The sequence below is a fragment of the Macaca nemestrina genome, chromosome 16, assembly GCF_043159975.1.
Source record: "Macaca nemestrina isolate mMacNem1 chromosome 16, mMacNem.hap1, whole genome shotgun sequence".
NCBI classification, from domain to species: domain Eukaryota; kingdom Metazoa; phylum Chordata; class Mammalia; order Primates; family Cercopithecidae; genus Macaca; species Macaca nemestrina.
Genome location: NC_092140.1, coordinates 25,766,492 through 25,790,811, shown reverse-complemented (window position 1 = coordinate 25,790,811; position 24,320 = coordinate 25,766,492). Strand labels below are relative to the sequence as shown.

The following is a 24,320-nucleotide window of genomic DNA, read 5'->3' as shown; positions in this document are numbered from 1 at the left end:
GACAGCAGCAACACCTGGTCCTTCCCCAGGTGTATATAATATGAGCCTTTGGCTTTTCATGTAACTCGATCAAGACAGTTGCAGGTGGGCAGTTCAGAATCTTTAGTTATAGACATCAGGTTTTTTGTAGAGATAGATAGTAAAGAAGTTCATGGCATAATCACTAAAATTTCTCTGTGCATGCTCTGCTGTGGAAAACTCTGATGTTTCAACACTGGATGAACATACTTCCTCTTCACTTTTGGTAGAAACCGTCGTAATTCCACCAGAACATGTAATATTTACATTCTTAAGAGTTGGTACTGACTTCGGTAAAGGTGTCTCATAAGAGATACAAGGTAACGTTATCAGTCTTGGATGCATGAGTTGCTCTTTAACAGCAACAGTGGGCTTCTTTTTCCATCAATCTCCTGATGAGGTGGATTTTGTCTTTTTCTGGGTTGTGTTTTTTTGCTTTGTTAATGATGAACTATGATTATTTTGTATACTTGAAGGTGGTTTCTGTTGTATCATGCCCTTCCCCTGACTATATTTTTGCTGCACGTTATATGCAACAAGGCTTGTCAGTGTACTTTCAACTTTTTTGTCCTCTGGTTTTATATAATTTATAAATTTTATATTGAATTTAATTATTGAAGTAAGTTGTGTCAACTGTGTTGCAACATCTTCTTCAATTGGAGTATGGGCTACATCCTGACATGATAGGTCATCTAAACCAAATGTTTGCTGTTGTCCAGTAACTGGTTACGATACCCTGACTTATTATTTCTTGGTGACAACTGATGCAAATTCTTGCAACAACTGTCAACAGTAATTATACTTTGAGCAATACTTTTATTGGCATCACTCTTGGGGTGAATTTAATTCTGGTATAAAAAGAGATAACTGGATGTTCTCTGCTCTGATTCTTCATCATTCTCTGACTTTGATGGGGAGGAATTACCTGATAGGGCTTCTGAGAGCTGAGTCAAGACCTCTATGCCTACCACTTGCTCCAGTGTTAATCTCTTATCTTTCATAAAGGGTAAGAGACTTGGTTGAGATCCATCTTTTAGTTCTTTACTTGGTATAACCTCAAGAGTTTGTGATTTATCAACTTCATTGTGTGTACTACCAGGCCAGTTTATGTTGGAGTGTGAAGGATGTGGAATGGAATTGCAATTAAAGCCAGACTGCTGAAAGACTAAAACATTACTTCTCCCTTTGAGATGATAACAATTTGCATTAGTAGCAACGGAGCTCATGGCATCATTATGGTCTGTGGGTTCTTTCAGGAATTTATAAGATTGTTTTCAAATATCTTGACAAATTCTTCAATATCAGAGTTTTTAAATGACACACTTGTTTCAGTTGATAAATAGTGTACATGTTTAGTGCCATTTCTTACAGTCTTACAGTTTGGGAGGTTTGTCTCTTGTCAACTTCAGAGTTTTTCGATTTTTCAGCTTCTGGGACATTAGCACTGAAATCTCCTTTGACATGATCAGTTAAAGGTAATTTCTTGTTGGACATCTCCACCTCAATGGCTATCACGCTGTCTTCAATTTTAATTATCATTTCAAGGGGATGTGGATTCAATTCCAATCCTTGTTCTTCCCCATCTACTGTAGTCCATGGATTCTGACTTGGGGACATTTACTGGTTTGTTGTCAAAATCTGCCTTTAAAACTTTGGGCTTCTTTTCCCTCTGGGGCCTCTTGATTTCCTTTACAACCTCCAAAGGCACAATGGCAGACAGTATCTTTTCCAGCTCTTAACATTTCCTCTTTTTACAGATCTGATGGCTGTTCTTTCTGTTCTTGCAATTAGTGCATTTACCAAAGTTGGACTTCTGCTGGTAGGATTCGCAGACCTCATATTGCTTTCATTTCCTTTTTTTTTTTTTTTCAAAGTGGGTAATAAAGTGGTGTAAGAAGCAGAGATACTTACCAGTCGAACTGGCATAGTCACCACTGTGGTGTTGACAACATGAACCATGCTGGTTACGCTGACCTGGGAACTCCCTCTTTCTGAATCGCTGGGACCAGCCTGGGAGAGTTGGGCAATACCCAGTGAAGCATGGAAGAGTCTTTTCTCAGGGGCTATTATGAAACCCCGAGTGTTATCTGGCAGAAAGCTTATATGAACTTGCTTTTCATTTTCTACATTGCTTATAGCCATTGCTGGAGGTAATGATTTTTTTCTCTGGGGTTGATGATGATTGAGGAGTGCGTCCTGAGTCCAGAGGTAAAATCTATATAGCACTCTGGACTGCAAGCCCATATGAGACAGTGCCGTAGGGCTCAGGCCATCTGGGAGGAGCATTACAGGTAGCAATTAGATTTGGAGGAACAGGAAGGAAGAGAGGCAAGTGTGGGACAATGCTCCCACTCATACCAAGGGTTTCTTTTTGGTCTAAGATAGCACGAAAGAGCTCTTCTTGGACTGGAAAAGCACCAGGAATCTTTGGTGGATCTGGGGTCTTACCCAAGGCATTACCATGAAGTTCCCATTGATGTGGGATAGCACTGAAGATCTCTGTCCTAGGACAGAGGTGGTATTAGCAACTTCCTGTTGATTTGTAGTAGCTTTGAGGGCATCTTGATGATCTGGTTTAGCACCAAGGATTGCTTGTTCTTAGCCTGCCAAAAGGAATTTTATTAGACATGTAGAGGATATAGACCTACCAAAAGCCAACCAGTTTCTAAGGTTCAATTCAGAGATAATCTTATTAAAACTGGAGGTGGGATAGCAATCATATTCACTTTTCATGGGATCCATGTAAGAATCAGATAACTTAAGGGATTCTACTCATTAACCCAACTCTTCTATTTGAATTCTGAGGTTTCCTTGAGAGATAACTTTTGCACTTGTTCTTTGTGGCAAAGGAGCACACACAGTGCCCTGAGCAAACAGTCTTGGGGAACCGCTAGTATCATTCAATGTTTCTTCAGAGAATGGTCCTTTACCACAGGATGTCCTTTCCAACGGACCAGAAAGGATCTCAGCTGAAGGGCCACGGAGGGTAGGGATATTGATTTTGGATCTTCAACCCTTTTATACCAGGACTGAGTTTTCTCTTGGCTCTTATCTTTAATGAAAGAGGGATTTTGTACCCCAGATAGAGCCTCTGTATCAGGAAGGATGTGAGGGTCCTGCATTGGGACCGAATCATTTTCTGAGCTTTTTACTCCCAAGTCAGTGAGTATCTTATAATCACAATCATATAGCTTTTCTACACCCTTAGAAGGTGGAACTTTCTTGAAATTGGCTATGCCCAGTGGGGGTTGGGAGAGTCACCTGCTAAGAAAGGTTCTTCTTAGAGTCATTGTGAGCCCACTGCAGGTTAAGAACCCTGGGTTCTGAAAAGAAACCTCAGTCCTATCCCAATTCACATATGCTGTTCCAGCTCTTGTCAGAAAGCTTCTGACTGGCATGGATGGTTTAGGTTCTGTTCTTTTTCTTAGCATCTCTTTCTTGAATTAACTGCTTTAATTTTCCAGGACTTAAAGCCTTGACTGATGCCACATTTTCATTGGCTGTCTTGGATGCCTTCAGTAGTTTTCTGTTTTTCTTTTTGTTTGCATCTTTCTTCCTGACTAACCCGGAAGCCTCGTGTGGCAGGATCCAGACACAGCTACAGAGTAAAAAAATAAATAAATAAAAGGCACAGGAAATAGTCCTTTGTCCTTTAGAAAGTCTAACTTTTGAGGATAATCTGGATGCAGTGTTCTTGAGCTCATTCACACAAGGTTTTGGTGCTCACCAGTGCATTATGAGGGACACAGATGATCACCCAAAGAGAACACGCTAAGGGCATGGTTGTGGAGGGAGGTATCACAGAGTTCCCATGCCCTGTCTGGGCACACTACCTTCCCAGCAGCTCCAAGAGTTCAGCCACCCCAAAACTCATGAAATCTCCTAGCTCAAAAGTTTTTATAGAAAATAATCTCCAATGTGCCTATCCTGACCCTGCTCCCACTGCCATCCTCTGCCTTTCCCGGAAGCTGGGTCACTTTTTTGTAGTTTTGATATTGTTTAATATGTTGATATATTTTAAAATGCTAAAATAACCTTGTAATTGTGGGATCAATGAAAATTATTTGTGAAACCCATTCCTTTTTTATATAACACTAAATTTGTAGTGGTAATATTTTGATTAAATTTTTGTACCTATGTTCATGAGAAACATTGATCTTTGATTTTGATTTTGTATAATGTCCTGGTCAGATATTATGCTGCCCTTGCAAACTATGTTGTGAAATGTTTCCACTTTACTATTATTTAAAAGATTTTTGCTAAGATAGATCCGATTTCTTCCTTTAATATTTGATAGAATTTATCAATGAGTTTGGATATGAGCCTGAAGTTTTCTTTGCTGGAAATTTTAAATATGATTTATTTATGTAATGATTATAAAATTTTTCAATTCTCTGTTTCTTCCTAGTTCACCTTTGGCAATTATATACATAAAACACGTAGACTTTTTAACTTACTAGGATGATTTTAAAACTAATATCCTTATCATCTTTTTACTGATGCCACATTTTCGTCTATGAATGTTGCAAGGATGCTCTTTTTGTACTGATACTGCATTTTAGTGCCTTCTCTCTTCCTTATGTGCTTGACATTGTCCAGGGTTCATATACTGTGTTAATTTCTTCATACAATCAACTGTTGGCTTTGCTAATTTTTACTGTTTTCTATTTCATATTTTTTCCACTTTTTAAAAAATAGTATTCTATATTTTGTACAACATTCTCTTTTCCTAAATTCTAAATTTCTATAGTGAATATGTAGATAATTAATTTGATGTCTCTTTTACTTTCTAAATTTGTCTTGAAAATTAGGTTTTCAATCTAAACCATGGTGAGATACTATCTCACACTAATCAGAACAGCTATTATTAAAAAGTCAAAAAATAGCAGATGCTGGCGAGATTGTGGAGAAAAAGGAACATTTTTGTGCTGTTGGTAGGAGTGTAAATTAGTTCAACCCTTGTGGAAAGCAGTGTGGTGATTCCTTAAGGAGCTAAAAACAGATCTACCATTCAACCCAGCAATCCCATTTCTGGGTATATACCCAAAATAATATAAATCATCCTATCAAAAGACGCACACATGTGTACACTTGCTGCAGCACTATCCACAATGGCAAAGACATGGAATCAACTCAAATGCCCATCAATGATGGATTAAATAAAGAAAATGTGGTGATTATACATCACAGAATATTATGCAGCCATAAAAAAGAATGAGATCATGTCCCTTGCAGGAATATGGATGGAGCTAGAAGCCATTAACCTTAGCAAACTAACGCAGGAACAGGAAACCAAATACTGCATGTTCTCACTTACAAGTGGGAGCTGAATGATGAGAACACATAGTCACATAGAGGGCAACAACAGACACTGGGACCTACCTGAAAGTGGGGAGTAGAAAGAGGGAGACGATTGGGAAAAATAACTGGTAAGTACTAGGCTTAATAATCAGATGATAACACAATCTGTACAATAAACCTCCGTGACACGAATTTACTTATAGAACAAACCTGCACATGTACTCTTGAACTTACAAGCTAAAATCAGAGAAAGTTATGCTTTCCTTCTAAGCACAGTTTAGCTGTATATTGTAAATTTAAATATTCAGTATTTTCATTATTATTTCAATTAGAAGTACATTTCTTAATTTCCAGACTTGGATAATTTCTAATTATCTTTCTATATTTAACTCAAATTTAATTTCACATAAAAGAAAATAATGTACCATTTAACTTTTTGGAAATTTGGTGAGATCTATTTTAAAATTCAACATTTGGTCAGTTGCTATAAATGTTCCATGAATATTTGGGGAAAAAGTATATTCTAATGTCTTAGGTAAGTGCTATTTATATTATTTCTGCATTTGCGAATTTTCATAATGAGATTCTTTGCCTTTTTCCTGAAAAACACCATTCAGAAATTTATTTTATATTTGGCGGGATGGTTAGGTGTAGCTCTGGGGTAATAAATTTTTGCTAATTTTTGTTTGCTAAAAAATAACTTTACATCATTTTTGTGAAAGGTTATTTTCCTGTATATAGACTTTAAAACTGGCAGGGTTTTTGTTGTTGTTGTTGTTGTTGTTGTTGTTGTTGTTGTCGTCTGTTTTTTTTTAACTTCAGCATGTTGAAAATACTATTCATTTGCCTTCTGGAATTCAGTGTTTGTTTGGACATACCAGCTGCCTGTCTCATATGTTACCTTTTGAGAGGAATATGCCATTCCCATCCCACCCCCACCATCTTTGACTACTTTTAAGATGTCCTTTTGTATTTGGCTTGGTATTTTGCCTATGATGTGCCTAAGTGTGCTTTTACTTTGTAGTTTTGCTGAATGTTTGCCAAGATTCTGAAATTCAAACTTTGTGTATTTTTTCAATTTTGTTCAATTCTTAGCCCTTATTTTGTCAAATATATCTTAATATATTGTACTCCATTCTCTCTGTGTTCCTCTTTTGGGACTCTAATTACATTTTCTCACATTAGTCTCTATGTTTCTAACGTTCTTTTCCATGTTCTTGATCTTTTTGATCTTTGGGCGATATTTTCTCCCGAGCTATACTCTATTTCATTTTTTCTTTATACAGCTAGATCTAATCTGCTGTTAAACAAAGCCATTGAATTTTACTAGTTTTCAATTATGAAAAATTCTTTTTGTCTTTAAATTTTCTGGTTATCTCCTAAAATTATCAAACCTGCCTTTTCTTTCTTGAACATATTAAGTGTAATTAACAGTCTGCTTCCAGCAACTCAATTCTATAAATTCACTATCCTGTTTTTGATTATCAAAATTTGTCTTCAATGTACCTGGTTATTTTTCATTTCTTGTCAGACATCACATACATATGTATATATGATACGTATGTAATTTAAAACTTTGGATATTTAAACCTTCCTACCAAGAATATTTATAGTTATGTCATCTAGAAAACTGGGGTTTTGGACTTTAGCAATATCACTGACAATTTAGCAAGATTATTTAGAACTGAAATAATTTTTAGCTGGTTTTCAGATCTGTGAGAGTCATACTATCTCCTTCTTTTCTCTTATACTGTACTTTTAAATGTTTCAACCTAAATTCAAGGTATTGATAGTTAATCTCCCCCTTTCAAACCTTTAGTGGGGCATGAAATCCACTTTTATTCACCTAGATTGGAAGTTGGCAAACTACATTTCCTTCTACCTAGAGCAAAAGGCAAATCTGGCATGCTGCTGTTCCTATACAGTTCTATTAGTGCACAGTCACTAATGTATTCACTATATTAGATTAATATCAATAGTTTCGTAAATATGACTTTTATTAAGTAAGCTGTACGCTTAAATTTTCTAAGCCTGACTTTGTATGTTCTTTTTAAAGTGACTTTAGTAATGCTTTGCAGAATTAACTTGAGAATTAAATGAGATGACATACACAACATGCCTACCAGAATACGAATCTCCATTCTCTTTTATTTTGTTCAAAATAAGATGCAGGACAATGGGCTACTGCCCAGCTGCAAATTAAAATTACTGGGAGATAATGCTTCCTGCAGTAATTCTAAATGCCTAAAACAGACCCACAGCAATTAATTCCGAATCTTCCAGAGTTAAGCTAATGTATCTCCAAATGAATCCTCTGTTCATTCATTGTTAAAGACCACTGAAAAAGTAAAGTAAATTCAAGTTAGATCTGGACTCGGATTTTACCCAGCAGCGTTTGTGCGTGATCTTAATCCAATTTTAATTTATCACTCATTTTTCCAATTTAGAAAGCACATATAATACGCAAAATTGCTAGAAAATTAACAAGCAAAATGTCAGTTTTCAGACACATAATAATTTCTCAATAAATTGAAGCTTTTTAAAAATTCCTTTCTTTCCTGACTTAAATTTAGATTTCCATTGCTTTATAATTCTATCTTGATCATCCTCTCGAGCTCCAGATTTCCCTCGAGGTTTGCAAGGCTTACCTATATCGTTGTTCTTCTCTTCAGTTAATAGTTCTGGAGGCTTTTCTTAATCAGCAAAGCTAAATTAGCCATTCGTATACAATGATTCTCCTTTTACTTAGTCCTTATTTATATTTGTCATCTCACTTAACCTTCTATGAAATCATCTTTGTTTGTGAATGTTCTTATTTCTATTTCTCACTATGCAATATGAGTCTTATCACATAGCTTTTGGTTTAAACCTAATGCCTAGAACACATTATGGCTTAGAATGCATTCAATATATATGTAGGTTGAATGCATTAAATTCTGATTTAAAACTACAACTAAAGAGTATAAAAGGATAGAAAGAATGTGTAGTTTTCTAATTCTATATAAAATTCTTTAACAGCTCAATTACGTCTTCATGCCAATCTGAAAACTTGTCTTATGTTTTTTATAAAAAGGTCTTCTTCTTGAGATGAGAACCCATTTATTAGGCATTTTGATTCATTTAGGACCAAAAATAAATAAATCAATAAGCAACTTTGCCCTGTTGACTACAAAAAATGGCTGACAATAGCAAAGCAGTTAAGAAATATCTTGAAACTCTTAGAGCTATGTTTGTGCAGTGATAAATCTAGAAAAGCAATCAACCATAATAGATATGAGTTTATGCTTTGAAGTTAAAGACAATTCCAGCTGGGCCTCTGCAGCAGAGGCACTTTATGCCCAACTCACATCCCTGGGAACTTGCTGTCTGCTTTGGTTTGCATCCAGCTGGCAGGATCTGCATGTGTATACCTGATGGCTCTTTTTGCCCACTCTTCTTCTTGTATTTTAATACTCCCCACATGTGATTGGCCCAGGAATTAAAATTCACAAAAGATTGCCTCAACTATTGACTTGGTCATTGCTCTAAAATTAATTCAACATCCTTTTCTCCCCCTATGATAATTCCTAGGTGTGGCATTCACAATTCTCAGATTTTCCCCATGATATTAAATTTCAGTGGCCCACAAAGTTAGGCATCTTATGGTGAATGCTTTACTAAGTGAATTTGATTTTCTCTGTCACTTTCTTACTCTACCTCTAAGATTACCTACATTTCTTAAGTAAATTGCTTGTGCTGAAACTTTAATTTTAGGCCCTTCCACTTCCAAACTGTAATTTTGGATGAAGAAATTATCTCATATTGCCCTTGTTTGCTCATCCGTAAAATGTAGGTACAACTTCACCCATATTACCATTTTGCTGTAAGGTTTAAATGAGTTAAGATGTATAAAACACTTAGGAGAGAGCCTGGCATATATTAAGTATTCAATAAATGTTATTAGTCTTTTTATTGTCTGATTTGACTTTGACTAGTGCCAAGTGCTCTGTACAGGTTCTCTATGAAATTTTTACAGCCACATTATACTGATACTTAAAGAGGTAAAGTAACTTGCCTGGAGTTACAGGGAGGACTTGAAAATGAGAGCTGAGCCCATGTGACCTCGGAGCCAGTACAAATTCTTAAACAATTTCATCGTTATTTTGAAGTTTATCTTTGAGTTTGGTAACATATTTGGTTGATCATAGATATCTGATGAGTAGACAGGTAAAGAAAGTACATATCTCATTAAGTTTATAAAAATCAGTTTTTAAACTTTAGTAGGCATAAAATTCGCTTGGGTGGATTTTCAAAATCAAATTTCTAGTCCCTTTGATTTTATTGATTTATTTTTAGAGACAGTGTCATGTTCTGTTGTTGTAGTATAGAGTGCAATCATACCTCACCACAGCCTCAAATTCCCATGCTCAAGCAATCATCCCGTGTCAGCCTCCTGAGTAGCTGGGACTACAAGGGCACACCACCACTCCTGACTAATTTTATTTTTTTTGTAGAGACAGGGTCTCACTATAATGCCCAGCCTGGTGCTGAGCTCCTGACCTCAAGCGATCTTCCCACCTCGGACTCTCAAAGCCTGAGGATTACAGGTGTGAGCCACTGGGCCCTGACCCTTTGATTTTAAAACCAAATTTTACACTTATCAGCTCAGCTCTGATTCAACTGGTAGGAGATGATATTCCCATTTTTACAAGCACTTTGATTCTTAATCAAGTGCTACACAAAACACATTAGGAAATGTACTGATAATAAAAACACAGATATTTTCAGACTCTGATCCTGGGGTTACATTAAAGGTCTAAAAAAACCATTAAAAATCTGACTCTTAGAACAGATTTTGTATAATGAGGCCACATTAGAATGAGACATTAAGACGGTTTTTAAGTTGTTTTTTTCTTTTTTTTTTTTAATACACTGGGATCAATTGGATCTTTTGCAAAAGAAAGGTTGGTTTTACTCACATTGGATCAATATATCCTATAGTTTTCTTCCCCCCAAAAATTACAAAATAAAATCACTTTTTAAGGATCTTGCTTACGGTTACCACATAGAATCAGTGGGAGGTCCAATCACTGCCCTTCAAGAATAGGAAGAAATAGCATTGACAGTATGAGATGATTGGACTTTCTGTATTCTGTTCTGTGTACAATTCCAAAATTAAAGTGTAGTCATAAGTTTAGACTTCTTGGAAATGCATACCTGTTGCCTCCGTTCCAGAGTTTTATAGCAAAAGAATGTTTATTAGAAGATGTTTTAACTCTCAGATTATTTGATCGTCCTCTCTCTCCACTAGATCCCAAATATCTCTGGATTTTCCGGTAGAGTCACCCACTTGCTTCCTCTCACTGGTAAATAAATGAGACGCTGCAAGCACTTCTGTTTCCCTTCTATATCCGTAGGGAATTTGTTTCTCTTAAATGAAAACAGCAAATGGCTACATTATTTAAATTGTGACTTTGTACCAAGCCATCATTTCAAAATCCTCAAGACTAAAAAAATGTATAATGCAAGAAAACATGAAAAGCAATTAATGTAGGGAGACTATTTTGTGTCTTTCTACCAAATCAACAAATACAATTTAAACCCATTCCTGTTCCTTTTTTTCCACTTTCTCTCGCAGTTGGCAGCTAGAGTGTTTAAGTCAAACAATAACTGGATTATGAATGTCTGCCAATTGCTTTCATTTTTTTGCTAACAAACACAATTTTTAGATTCCTGGCTGAGTCAATAAGTTCCTACACTGAATGGAAAAATTAACCCATGCAGATTAAACTGAAAAACACCACCACCACAGTTTGGTAGCACTAGGAGATTTCTGAATTATTTTGTACTTTCATATAAGGGAGTGAGACTTATCATTGAAAAATACTGAACATTAGAAACGTGTGTCTTAGTCCTTTTGGGCTGCTATATCAAAATATTATGCACGGGGTGGCTTATAAACACAAAGATTATTTCTCACAGTTCAGGAGGTTGGAAAGTCTAAGATCAAGGTACTGGCAAATTCAGTGTCTGGTGAGAGCCCATTCTCTGATTTGTAAGTGCTGCCTTCTAGCTGTGCTAGAAGTGAAAGGGACTAACTTGCTCTCTTTTCTAAAGGCACTAATCCCTTTGTGAGGTCTCTGCTTTTGTGAACCAATCATCTGCCAAAGGCTCCACCCCCAACCCCCCCATGCCATCACCCGTGGAGTTACAATTTTAACATATGAATTTGTGGGGTACGGATATTTACATCACAGCACTATGTAGTCAATATACATTGCATTTATTATTTACTAATTTATTAATAATCATGTATTAGTTTTTGCATATCATCCTATTTGCATTTGCTGATAATCTGTATTTTGACAAAAAATTATTTGCAGAACAGAGTACAGTAACCTGATGTTTTTCCACTTCTTGCTTGTGTACACAGTAAATTTACTAAAAAAAAATAAGTTGATGAATAATATTTAGGCCATCTGATACTTTCTGAATCACATTAAGCTCAAGTTTTACTCTAATGCTGGCATAAGGAACAAGGAACTGTGAGATAATTTTATAATTAGGTTCATTTTGCTTTGTCAGTAACTAAACTTTTAAGACAGTACAAGGAAGAATTATCTTAAGCAGAATTGTTTTCTATAGAAAAAAATGTCATAGGCAATCTTTACTATTATCTTTATGACCAACACAGATTTTTATGTGCACTTATAATTTGATTCCATTAATTAAACTCTGTATAAAAATGATAAGAACATCTCATAGACAAAAGAGCACCAACCTACTTTTTGGAACGATGGTTTCTCAAATGTTGTCCCAGTAGATTTCATGAAGTTTACTCAGAACTGGATAATGATAAAAATGCAGGATGAAAAGAGCTTAAAGGTAGTACTATTGGGATCTGAGATAAAAGAACTAATTTAAACTGACAACGTAGTGAGCATTTTACCGTGGGCATGATGATGACAACTGGATCTGATTTTCTTGTTTGTTGCAATTCCAAATTGGGTTGAAATTCATTATCATTGGATTGAAAAGAGAGATGGAATGAGAGTAAATGCTATGAGAAAGATAAATATCGAATACTTATCGTATTTACATTGCGAAAGTCATTGTCCTTAAGACTGTGAGGAATAGAAAGATAAATGATCTCGGATAGCTAATTCAAAGAGCTGCTTACAATCAGAGTTTCTCATTATAACCTGAAACTGTGTCATTAGGAACATAAGGAGGGATAGGTGCACACATATTTTTACTGGTATCCTATAACTGGGGTATTAACTGTGTGCTCCATAATAAGTAATTGTCTTCACTTAGTCTGAAAGCAAGGTCCAAATCTTTGTAAATAGCATTATTCACAGCTACACCAATTGACACGTATTGACATGGAAATAAATATTCGTAATAATCTCTAGAAGAAAGAACACTAGATTTTCTCATGGTTTCTAGACATATATAACTTGAAGAAATATGGGCAAGAGACCGTTATGTTATATAAATGTTTTTTATTGACTGGAACCCTGAACAGTTTTTGAATATTTAGCTACAGTGCCACAAATTCCTCCAGCAATTTAATGATAAGCAAAACAATGAAATACACAGGTTTTGATGTGTCAGACTCTTCGTACTGTTAACGTATGGACAAAAGTGACATCATTTTCACCTTAGAGGAAAATATGTAGGTTTGTGTTAGAAGGAAAAAAAGATCTCCTTTTGCATTTTTTAAAAGGAACATTTTCTTCTCTTTTTCTTCTTTTCTTCTTATTGCTCCTCACCCCTCTCTTCTTGCTTATTCACATATTTATCAGAATTTTCTTTAGCACCATAATTTATAAGAAATATACCTAGTAGTTCATCTGTAATACTCTTCTACTATTTATTATTATTATTATTATACTTTAAGTTGTAGGGTACATGTGCATAACGTGCAGGTTTGTTACATATGTATACTTGTGCCATGTTGGTGTGCTGCACCCATCAACTCGTCAGCACCCATCAACTCGTCATTTACATCAGGTATAAATCCTGTTCTAAATTTAGAGATAATAAGAATTGTAGGATAGTGACTTGATCTTTTGTATAAGAATTGAGTTTTACAGACAAAGAAACACTTAGGTAAATGAAAAATTACCATTATGATATTTGGTGCAATGAAAACATCCTTTCTTTGACCCAAATATAGATAAACATAAAGGGTATGTGTTAGGAATTTACAGACTTAATAGTGATACTACTAAGCAGAAGCAATCATGATGTACTTCATAAAGAGGACATCAATAACCTTAAGTTGAGGGTCTATAGAGGGCTGAATAAAAAGTAAGAACCTATGGAAAGTAAGAATCAATGCTTTAATGCCTGCTTTGGATTGAAAGCTCAACGTATCCTGTAAATAAAACCAGGATCTGTACATTTAGCTGGGTGGGTATTGGTTTCTGAAACTATGGGTTAGGACCAAGTAGCTACTCCCACTGTTTCTGTTCCAAGCTTACATCTGGAAAGATTTCAGAGTTTACTCATTAGTGAAAGAAGTAGAAGTGGGGGTAGACACAGAACATCTGCCTGACAAGAAACTGTGATTTTCACCTTATAAGCAGTATTACATCTGGGTGCAGCTGGAGAGACCCAAAGGAGTGAAGTCATAGATACAAAACGGAGAGCTTATACAATCCTTAGAGCTGATCTGTTCGGGAGGAAAAAAAAAAATCAAAATGAGTTCACAAAATATTTTAAGATGCAGGAAGCCCAGTGCCATGCTTGAGTTAAGGTTGATATGATTAGTAACAGTTTCAACAAAAGAACAAATTTATGCTTGATTAAATTAGATTAGTAGCGCATCCCAGAAAAATTATGTAAAGGTATCTTTTAAATATCCATAGTTTAAGCAGGGAAGAAAGATAATACAGATGAAATAAGTACAGGCATATAGAAAACATGGCCATTTAAAAAAATAAAACTATAGTCATTGGAAAAAATTATAAGAACTCTTAAAACTGCCCACAATTGAAGTTAGAATTCGCCAAGTAGACAATATAATTGAAGAAATGTTTCAAAATGAATCCAGTAAGGTAAAGGGATCAAAAGAATGAACTAGTTGCAAGATATAAGAGATCAGGAGCTTACAAAGCAAAGCAGCATCAGGGGAGATCACGAAACAGTGAACAGTGACTCACTGAGCAGGTTAAGTGTCAGAAAACAATCTGAAGTCAGAGAAAGATATAAATCCTCATATCTGAAAACTGGATGTATGCTGAGAAAGATGCATTTTTAAGCTTGTACACACTGAGTCCAGGAAACAGAGAGAGCAAAGAGAAAAGACATTAGAGTGAAGAGTGAGATCAGCCACAACAGAAGGGCAATGAGATTAACTTAGTTTTCTTATCTGAGCAAAATATACAGAAGTAATATCTTTAATATACTAAAAAGTCAAACCAGTAATTCTATGATAAGCTATATTTTTCTTCATAAGTGAGACTGCAATAAAAACATTTTAGTCTTAAATTGCAAAAAAAAGTTTACTGTTTATAGATCCACTGTTATTAAAGTACATAAACCAATAAAAACAACAGAGGGACTAAGATTGGGAAAGAAAGGCGCAAAACTCAAGAACAGGCACAGAAATTATTTCAACAGTTACATAAATCTAGGTAATAATTATGAGATTATAATAAAATATTATTTTAAAATATTATGTAAATAAAATACTAAAGCTCAAACAGAAGTTGGGGAATTGTGATTCAGTAGGAAGTTAAAGTTGTTAGGAAATCTAAAGTTAAGACATATGTTAATAATAACACGACAATCATTAAAAAAGTAAAATTAGAATGGATACTTTTCCAAAACGTTGTGAAATAATAGAAATAAAAAACACTAGATAAATCTATCAAAATCTGAAAAGAACAAAAGTAAAGAAAACATATAACCAAAAAGATAAAAATAAATCTACATTCATCAGTTATCAAATTAATAGAAATAAACAACTATATACTGTAATTTAAAATCAGAGACTCTCAGGTTGAGTTTTTTAAAATTCAGGTTGATGTTCTTTATAATTAATTACTGAGTTAGCCAATACAATAAATTGGTTAAAAGTGAAAGTTGGCACTGAAAACTAGCTGTTGGAATATCGTTAGACTGGTGAGCTATATGAGAAGACAGGAATTGTCAAACTTTGCCTTGAGTCTCCTACAAAACTTCCAGGGGCCTCGTTTCTGGTCCTGTGTTTATTCCATATTTTTAAGTCAATGATTGTCAGGTTGTTGTCCATATGGCTACTTTCTAGCCTCTGTTTAGTTGAAAAAAACCAAGACACTGCAAATGACTGTTCACTATGATGGCCTCTCTTTTCATTAGGAGATGTCTATGTTAAATCTGTAGTTTCCTTCTGGAATTACTTTATTCATATATAAATTATAAATTTGTGCAATTTTTTATTTTACTTCATTATTTTTTGAAATGGAGTCTCACCCTGCCACCCAGGCTGGAGCGCAATGGCGCAATCTCAGCTCACTGCAACCTCTGCCTCCCTAGTTCAAGCGGTTCTCCTGCCTCAGCCTCCCAAGTATCTGGGATTACAGGTCCATGCCACCACACCCAGCTAATTTTTGTGTTTTTAGTAGAGATGGGGTTTCAACATGTTGGCCAGGATGGTCTCAAACTCCTGGCCTCAAGTGATCTGCCTGCCTCAGTCTCCCAAAGTACTGGGATTGCAGACATGAGCCACGGCATCTGGCTCCATTTTTTACAAATGACAAAATTTTCATTTTAAATAAGAATGATCATTTTAGGCAACATTTTTACATGTCAAAACCAACAATTAGTGTATTAAAGAGAAACTCAAGAAAAAAAAAAGAGACTACTAAATATTAAGTAGTCAGCTTCTTTAATCTGTATGTTGATATTCAGAAATACAATTCTAAATCCAAGATATCACTCAAACTCTGTGTTTTCTGAAACTTGCCCCTTGTGTCTTTCTTGCTTGAGCGTAACACGTGTATAGTTTTTTTATGTCCTTCCGCTCCTTTTTGTGAACTTCTAAACTAACTATACTTTATTATTCCTGTTTTCTCAGGAAAGAACCATCACATTATAAAATTGCTAGATCACAAGGTGAACGGTAGATCTATAGAAGTTGAATATAAATTTCAGATCTAAGAGTCAAGCTGAAAGAACTGTATTTTAGAAAGACAGACATTTTCTGTAAAATTTAGAATTTTGTTAGATGTTCAGTTCCTAGATTATTAGATATGTCAACTTATTTACCCATTTCCATCTCTGATGAAGAAAAATGATTAAAATCAGCAAGATAGGAAAGAAAAGATTTAAGTAACCCAGCTTTGCAAAATTTTGAAAACTGGCTTTATAGGGTATGCAAAATAGAATATAGACTCCATAAGGACATTTTAGACACCTTATAATTGTGGGAAATTTATGAAAAATCTGTATTTATAATAAATCTGTAGAACAACCATGCTCTAAAGGGATGTTTTGAATATTTCCAAATGGATATGGTTTTTTACTGCATAGATAGACAGATAGATAGATAGATAGATAGATAGATAGATAGATAGATAGATAATGAATGATAATATTGCATTTATTTTCTGGCGATGTCCTTAAAGAAGAAGGGTACCATGCAGCAGTTAAAAGAAAACACTTAAAAATGTGGACGCGTAGATAGATTTGAAATCATATCAAATGAAAAAATAATGTTGCAGAATGATACAAAGACAATGAAGCCATTTATGTAATTTTAAAACACAAATAATAATATATTGTACATAATTGTATATGTAGTGTGGAAAAGAAGAAAAATATAGACAAGAATAATATACTCAAGAGAAAAATTTCTTTGGAGATAGAATAAAGGCATAGGTTTGTGCTGTTTGTCAAAAGAGATGCTGATTTTATGAACAATGTTATATTTATTTTGTTTAGAAACATCGAGGGGTCTGGGCACTGTGGCTCACACCTGTAATTCCAGCATTTTGGGAGGCTGAGGTGGGTGGTTCACCTGAGGTCAGGAGTTCGAGACCAGCCTGGCCAACATGGCAAAACCTCGTATCTACTAAAAATACAAAAATTAGCCACACATGGTGGTGGGCGCCTGTAGTCCCAGCTACTTGGGAGGCTGAGGCAGGAGAATCACTAGAACCCAGGAGGCAGAGGTTGCAATGAGCCAAGATCACACCACTGCACTCCAGCCTGGGCGACAGAGCAAGACTCTGTCTCAAAAAAATATATATAAATAAATTTAAAAATAAAACCATAAAAAACATCGAAGGAAATAAGACACTAAAGACAAGCTTTTTCACTGGTCAAGATGGCTCAGTGTGCTTATGTTTAAATGTTTCCCTGCCCAAAACACATAACACTAATAGATAAAGAGGAAACCAGAAAGTTTTAATGAGAGTTACAGATAAGACACACATATCTGCAGGCCATAAAAATATACACCAGAGTGGTGAACAGACTAAAGAGGTAGGCTTGCTAAGTTTTTTTTATCCAAAGTAGTATAATAAATGTGTTTAAAATATTTCTTTTAAGATGGGATCCAACTTTTTTTGTGGGAAGTCAGAGACCAGGAATATGGTTCTTCAATTTACAAAAAGATGATGAAAAAAATACTGGAGATAAATTCCTCTTGGAGCTAAATATTTGGGCACAGAGAAGAACACCACAGACAGAACCTTAAGACCAAGAATAGAGCCAAGATATTCCTTAGTCCTGTTGATGCAAAACAAAACAAAACAAAAAGTCAGATTACTTGGGACACACTTGTATTCAAAAGAAGCGATGCTGAGTACTTGATGTGATACAAGGAATTGCAAACCATTGGAACCATGGTGTGTCTCAGAAGGAGATGTCAGGAAGTACTTGTTAGAAGATGAGAGGAGCATTAAGTGAATTGGAAGAGAGTGCACAGAAATGGGAGTCTGTTTGGAGTCAATGCTGTCAGCAAACTGGTGAAGATGCAGTAATCATTCAGGGTAGTTGGGTGAGAGGGATGCTTGATCACTTATTTGGTTGCATTACATATTTGTTTTCATGGTTCTTGATTACAGAATATTCGTGTTGTTGTCTTGTTCCATCATGATCACAGATAGACCATGTCGGTTGGTATTCTGTCAACATTTTTTTTCAGCACGGCAACTTAACAGCCTCACTGATGGGAACTAGAATAGATACAAGATGTCAGCTGTCAGGACTGCACTTTATTTTATTTATTTATTATTTTCTCATCATTACTATACTGATAAATCTAGAACTGTTTCTAGATGAGGGCTACACAAGATTTAGTGAAGGTACTCATTACATCACAAATTTAAGGAGAATGCACAAAGAAAGGTGGAGATAAGAAAAATATAAATGAATATGAATGCTTGGCTTAATTAAAATGTGTGGGCAAACCCAAACCCTCAATTCCACAAAGAAATGTGATAATAAGGAAGATAAACAAATTAATAATAATTCATGAAATGCACTCCAATTATTTTACTGAAAGATTTTGAATGGCTGCTTTAGGTACGTATAGGCAATTTAACAAAAAAAAGAGGTCATAATTTTCTTAAAAATTAGAAAATAGTGACAGTTATCAATTCTGATATGAGGATAAAAGTGATTTTATTTTTTGTTAAACCCTCTTGCTCTACCATATTTTTTAAGTTTCTCAAAAACAAGTTTCTAAAAATGATGGAGGAGGGATACAGGGAAGTGCTGGATAGAGAAGGGCGGGGTCCCTGTAGAGGGACACACAAACCTAAATGAAGAGAGGCATTTCTGTTTTCATGCCCCAAAAGTTGCCTTTTGGCATGCCATACACCCCCATTCCGTGTCCATAAAAACCCAAGATCCCCTAGTGGGCACAGAAACAAACAGCTGAACATTGAGAGAAGCAGAAGAGCAGAAGAACACATGGACAGACACCAGCAGACACCAGCAGCCCATGGACGGCCGAAGGACGTGGAATTCAGCAGGGGCCATGGGAGGAGAGTCCGGAGGCTGGGCGGTCCAACTCTGGGGGAGGACCACCATCCCCTTCCATCCTCTTTCTGGCTCCCCATCCATCTCACTGAGCTACTTCCACCACTCAATACAACCTTACATTCATTCTCCAAGTCCAAATGTGATCCGATTTTTCTGGTACACTAGGGTGAGAACCCAGGACACAGAAAGCCCCCTGTCTTGTGTGTAAGGCAGAGGGTCTAATTGAGCTGCTTAACACAAGCTGCCTGCTGCCTGGAGAAGGCAAATTCGAAAGAGCTCACCATAGCACACACCCACTGGGGCTTCAGAAGCTGTAAAAACTCAACCCTAGTCAAGGCGGTGGAGTCAGAGCACAAAAAGTACTCCCCATGGCCTGCCCTTCTGCATGCTCCCCCAAGGGGTTTGGGCAGCAAGGCACTGAAGGAGCGAGCCACACCCCTGTCACAAGCCCTACGAGGGGAATAAGAGAACATCTCTGGTTTCAAAAACATGATGGGATAATTGAGCACCCAGCATGTATTTAGCATCTAGAACCAGAGTGCCATTCTTGTTATTCTAAGTTATAAAGAGAGATGATATGATCTTACCCTCAAGAGTCTTAGAGCAGAGTTGAGAAGACACAGCTAACAAAATATACAGTGACAGGGAAATAAATATAGCACAGAATTTTACTGAATAATACAGACCTTATACATTCATTAAAGATACATAGAATTAAAGAAAGTTGCATCACTTTAAGTCATGAAAAGTGATTTGTTTTTCAAATTTTGGTCAAAAGTCAAAAGAAATCTATGGCAATCTAATGTGGAGAAAACAAAATATTCTGCATGCTTATTTCTAGAGATAGTGTTTAATTTTATCACAATTACTGAACGTACAACATGTGTGCTAACCTTGCCTATGAATTAATTTTTCAACGGTTATGTAAGATACATGAAAATAAAAGATATATTTTATTATATTTAATAAAATTTTATATTTAAAATTTTGTTTTTACACTTTATATTGTTTCATATTTCTTCCACCGTGTCTTTGTGTAGTTAGTTATATTAAGTATATATGTAGCAAATATTTTCCCTCAGTTTATCCATTTTATTTTTAAAAATTGTACTGAATGCAGCCCCCAATGCACCCTTGGGGGTGAAGGCACCTGCTTCTCGGTTGCTGAGAGGGTGGAGGCACCTGTTTTTCTCAATTTCTGGGAGGGCCACTCTGAGGGTTCAAAGCACAGTGCCCTCCCTGGGTTTCCCTTGACAAAAGGGAGCTGCCTCATTCAAGGAAACGTTTCACTCCCTGGGACCACTGAGTGGGTGTTGAGGGAGCAAAAGTCCTAGACCCATTGCTTCAATGTGAGACAGCTTTGAGGGTCAGCTTCAGTGCTACCCAAGGGATGGGCTGACACTCCGCGTCCACTCTACTTCAGCTTAACTTCTTCCTCTGCCCAATCTTGCTTTTTTTTTATTCTTTAATGACTTTTGTTCCAGATAGCAGCCCCTAAAAATCTTCTTGTATACTAAGCATCTTCTTAAAAGTTGTTTCCAGTGAATCTTTCTATAAAGAAAGAAACATAATAAAATCTACAATCTGTAAATGGAAAGGAAATCTTGCACAAATTTGAGTGCAATTGGGATGTTTTTCTTAACGATTCTACATTGCTAATGTTTACTAGTTATCAAATAAATCCTTAATTTTCTGTATATTGCATTTATACATTTTAAATCTAATAATAAATTAATATTTTCCATTTTAAATAGTTTTTAATTTTTGATTTTTTCCTCCATTGAAAAATTCAAATAAAGATACAGATTTCCTCATCTATTCCCTAAAATATTTTATCAGAGGAAATGTAAAATGGCTTCTGAGGGTAAGATAATAAAAACAAAAGGAAATTGCACAATCACATTCTTTCATCACAGAAACCTTAAAAATATTTAAAAAATCATGCTATAACTAGCAGTCTTATCAAGATTTCATATAATAAAATAAATGAAAACATAAAAAGACTTTTCCACTATGTGTAGCATTTTGTTTTCACAGACATAAAAAACAGGTTATGCTTTTGTTGACTCTTAAAATATATGAAACAAAAATTCAAGGTCTATATCCTTTGGTGGCCAATCAGTATATTCATCCATGAATTGTTTTAATAGCTTTATTGAGATTTAATTCACATACTGTAAAATTCACTCATTTAAAGTATACATTAAAATTGTTTTAGTATACTGACGTATGCAACCATCACCACAGTCACTTCTAGAACATTCTTTCACCTCAAAAAAATCTCCCTGTCCTATTCCTTTTAGCCATCACTTCTGTATCGTCTGTCTCCCCACTGCAGTCTTAAGCAAACACAAATCTGTATTCTCTGTCTATAAATTTCCCTATGCTAGACATTTCATATCAATGGACTGATTAATACGGTCTTTTGTGACTGGTTTCTTTTGCTGAGCATAATGTATTTAAGAGTTCTATGTTTTGTAACATTTATTAATAATACATTATTTTCATTGCTAAATATTGCTTTTTAAACCAATTAAGAGAAAAAAAGTCTTTAGTGGTGTTCATTGTAATTATGTAATTACCTTTACCAATGCTCTTGGTTTAATCCTGAGAATGAGAGGATACGCAAAAGTTTTTCACTTCTAGAAACTCCCATAAATTTGAGAAAAGAATTTATAAATTCATAGGTATTATAGTAGGGGCTGTCACCTAACCATAGCGAGTGATCCTTTTAATTAGGGGTTTGGTAAAGGTCTCAACATGCAGGTGCCGTGAAATAACTTTTATGAGCATGAGAGATATTCCAGGAGCATCTGACAAGATGTTTGCAAGAATGTCATCTTTCCTGAACAGGATAAAATGGTGTTGTGGCTGCTCCTTGCATCACAGAAGGACAAATGTCAGCTGTGCGGTACACATACCCCAGATGAGAATATATAATAAGAAACTATGAAATATGGTTGTATTTGTTTTATCCACATTATTTGTAACATGTAGTATTTTCATTTGTGTTTATTTTCTGTGTTTCTTAGATTTAAAAAAAAAGAAAATTAAATGCTCACTCTCCTCTTTAAAGTTCTTGTTTTGTTGTCACCTGGGAAGTTGTAGAAAACTTTAAATAAAATTAATCTCAGCACTTTGGGAGCCTGAGGCAGGTGGGTCGCCTGAGGTCAGGAATTCGAGACCAGCCTGGCCAACCTGGTGAAAGCCCATCTCCACTAAAAACACAAAAATTAGCCGAGCATGGTGTCAGGCATCTGTAATCCCAGCTACTCGGGAGGCTGAGGCAGGAGAATCACTTAAACCCTTGAGGTGGACGTTGCAGTGAACCGAGATCCTGCCATTGTGGAAAAAAAAAAATTAATGAATCTTATGTTTTCCTTAATGCCGGTGTGAGTGAGGAAACACAGTTTTCTCAAAAGAGTAAAACATATTTTTAAAATTTTACCTAATTGAAAATCTTAGGATAGTTAAAGAGAGTAAGAAGAAAAAGTAGAAATATTTTATTTCAGATACATTTCAATATTTCACTACACTCAACCAAGTCACTAAGGTGGCAAAGTGTTCCAGGGCCCAATATAGTAAGTATCCAGAGTGTAGTGTAGAATGTAATGAAATTCTAATTGTACAAAAAAGTCATATTGGAAATGACTGAAAATTTCAAATGAACCTGTATAAGTCCCCCTCCTCCCAATGTACTCTTTTTGGAATAACTCTCACAATACTGATAAACCATTTACAAATGGTTAAAAATCATTTTAACAGATAAGAAATTAATTCAAATCTATAGACTTTACACTAAAATATCTGCAAAAATGAATATCTTGCTGAATTTTGATAACTGATCAAATTAAAAGTGGCATCCTATATGTAGAGATTTTTCCCTTATTCTACTCCAAGAAATTATGGTTTCCTTTTTAAAAGAATGAAATAGAAAATGTGTGCATTCTTTAACCTTGCTATTCCATGCTATGAATAGTAACATATTTCTAACAGTATCAATAAAACACTAATGCTTTGAAAATCAATGGCGTTAGAGAGAACTTCACTACAGCTTGTATAAGCAGCCATATGACAGGTTCTATACTATTTGGAATTAAAATAATTAATTTCCTCCAAGACTAAAGATAATGATCAAAGAAAATAAATTAATAAATAAATCACTTTTAACTGTTTTAAAATTATTAATGATTTGTCATCAAGTAATTATTTGCATTCCAATTATTTTATTATTCATATTTATGATAATTTTGTGGTTAAGTTTATTTATCAGTATCAAGCATCTCAATATCACATCAAAAAGCTACAAAAATACAAAAGTGGAATCAACAATTAAGGTTACAATCCAACAAGTAAATTAAATTCTCAGATTCAGAATTTCCAAATCATTATTTGATTCACTGACTCTTGTGATAACCCCAAGACAGTCAGGAGGATAAATTATGGGCAAAATATTAGTATTACATGGTACGGTTGTCACAAATTGTGGGTAGGTACTAACTGAGACCACAGAATTTATGGAAAAAAAGAAACCTCAACTGTGTTTCAATTATTCCTGAATGCATAGTTTGGTTTCTAATACATATCTTGGCTTCCAAAAACTTTTCCATTTACATATTTTATGATTATTTTTCTTACTTGACTGATGATCAATTAATTGCAATAAATAGAAAGTAAGTATATAGTTACAAAACTAAGCCTCACTGGAAATTTGCCTTAGCAAATACGTTATTAAAACTAAAGTCATCATCATAACCATTTACCACGTAATATGGTTTGGCTGTTTCCCACCCAAATCTCATCTTGAATTGTAATCCCCGTAATCCCTACATGTCATGGGTAGGACCCTGTGGGAGGTAACTGAATCATGGTAGTGGGTCTCCCTTTGCTGTTCTCGTGATAGTGAGTGAGCTCTCACAAGATCTGATGTTCTATGAGCATCTGATATTTCCCCTGCTGGCATTCATTCTCTCTCCTGCCATCCTGTGAAGTGATGCCCTCTGCCATGATTGTAAGTTTCCTGAGGCCTCCCCAGCCAT

At 35.3% G+C, this 24,320-nt stretch overlaps 1 pseudogene; it reads right to left on the bottom strand.

The window, feature by feature from the left end:
- Positions 1-12: 12 nt before the first annotated feature.
- On the bottom strand, positions 13-7,460 carry LOC105481771 (methylcytosine dioxygenase TET1 pseudogene; annotated as a pseudogene).
- Between the last annotated feature and the right edge of the window lie 16,860 nt (positions 7,461-24,320).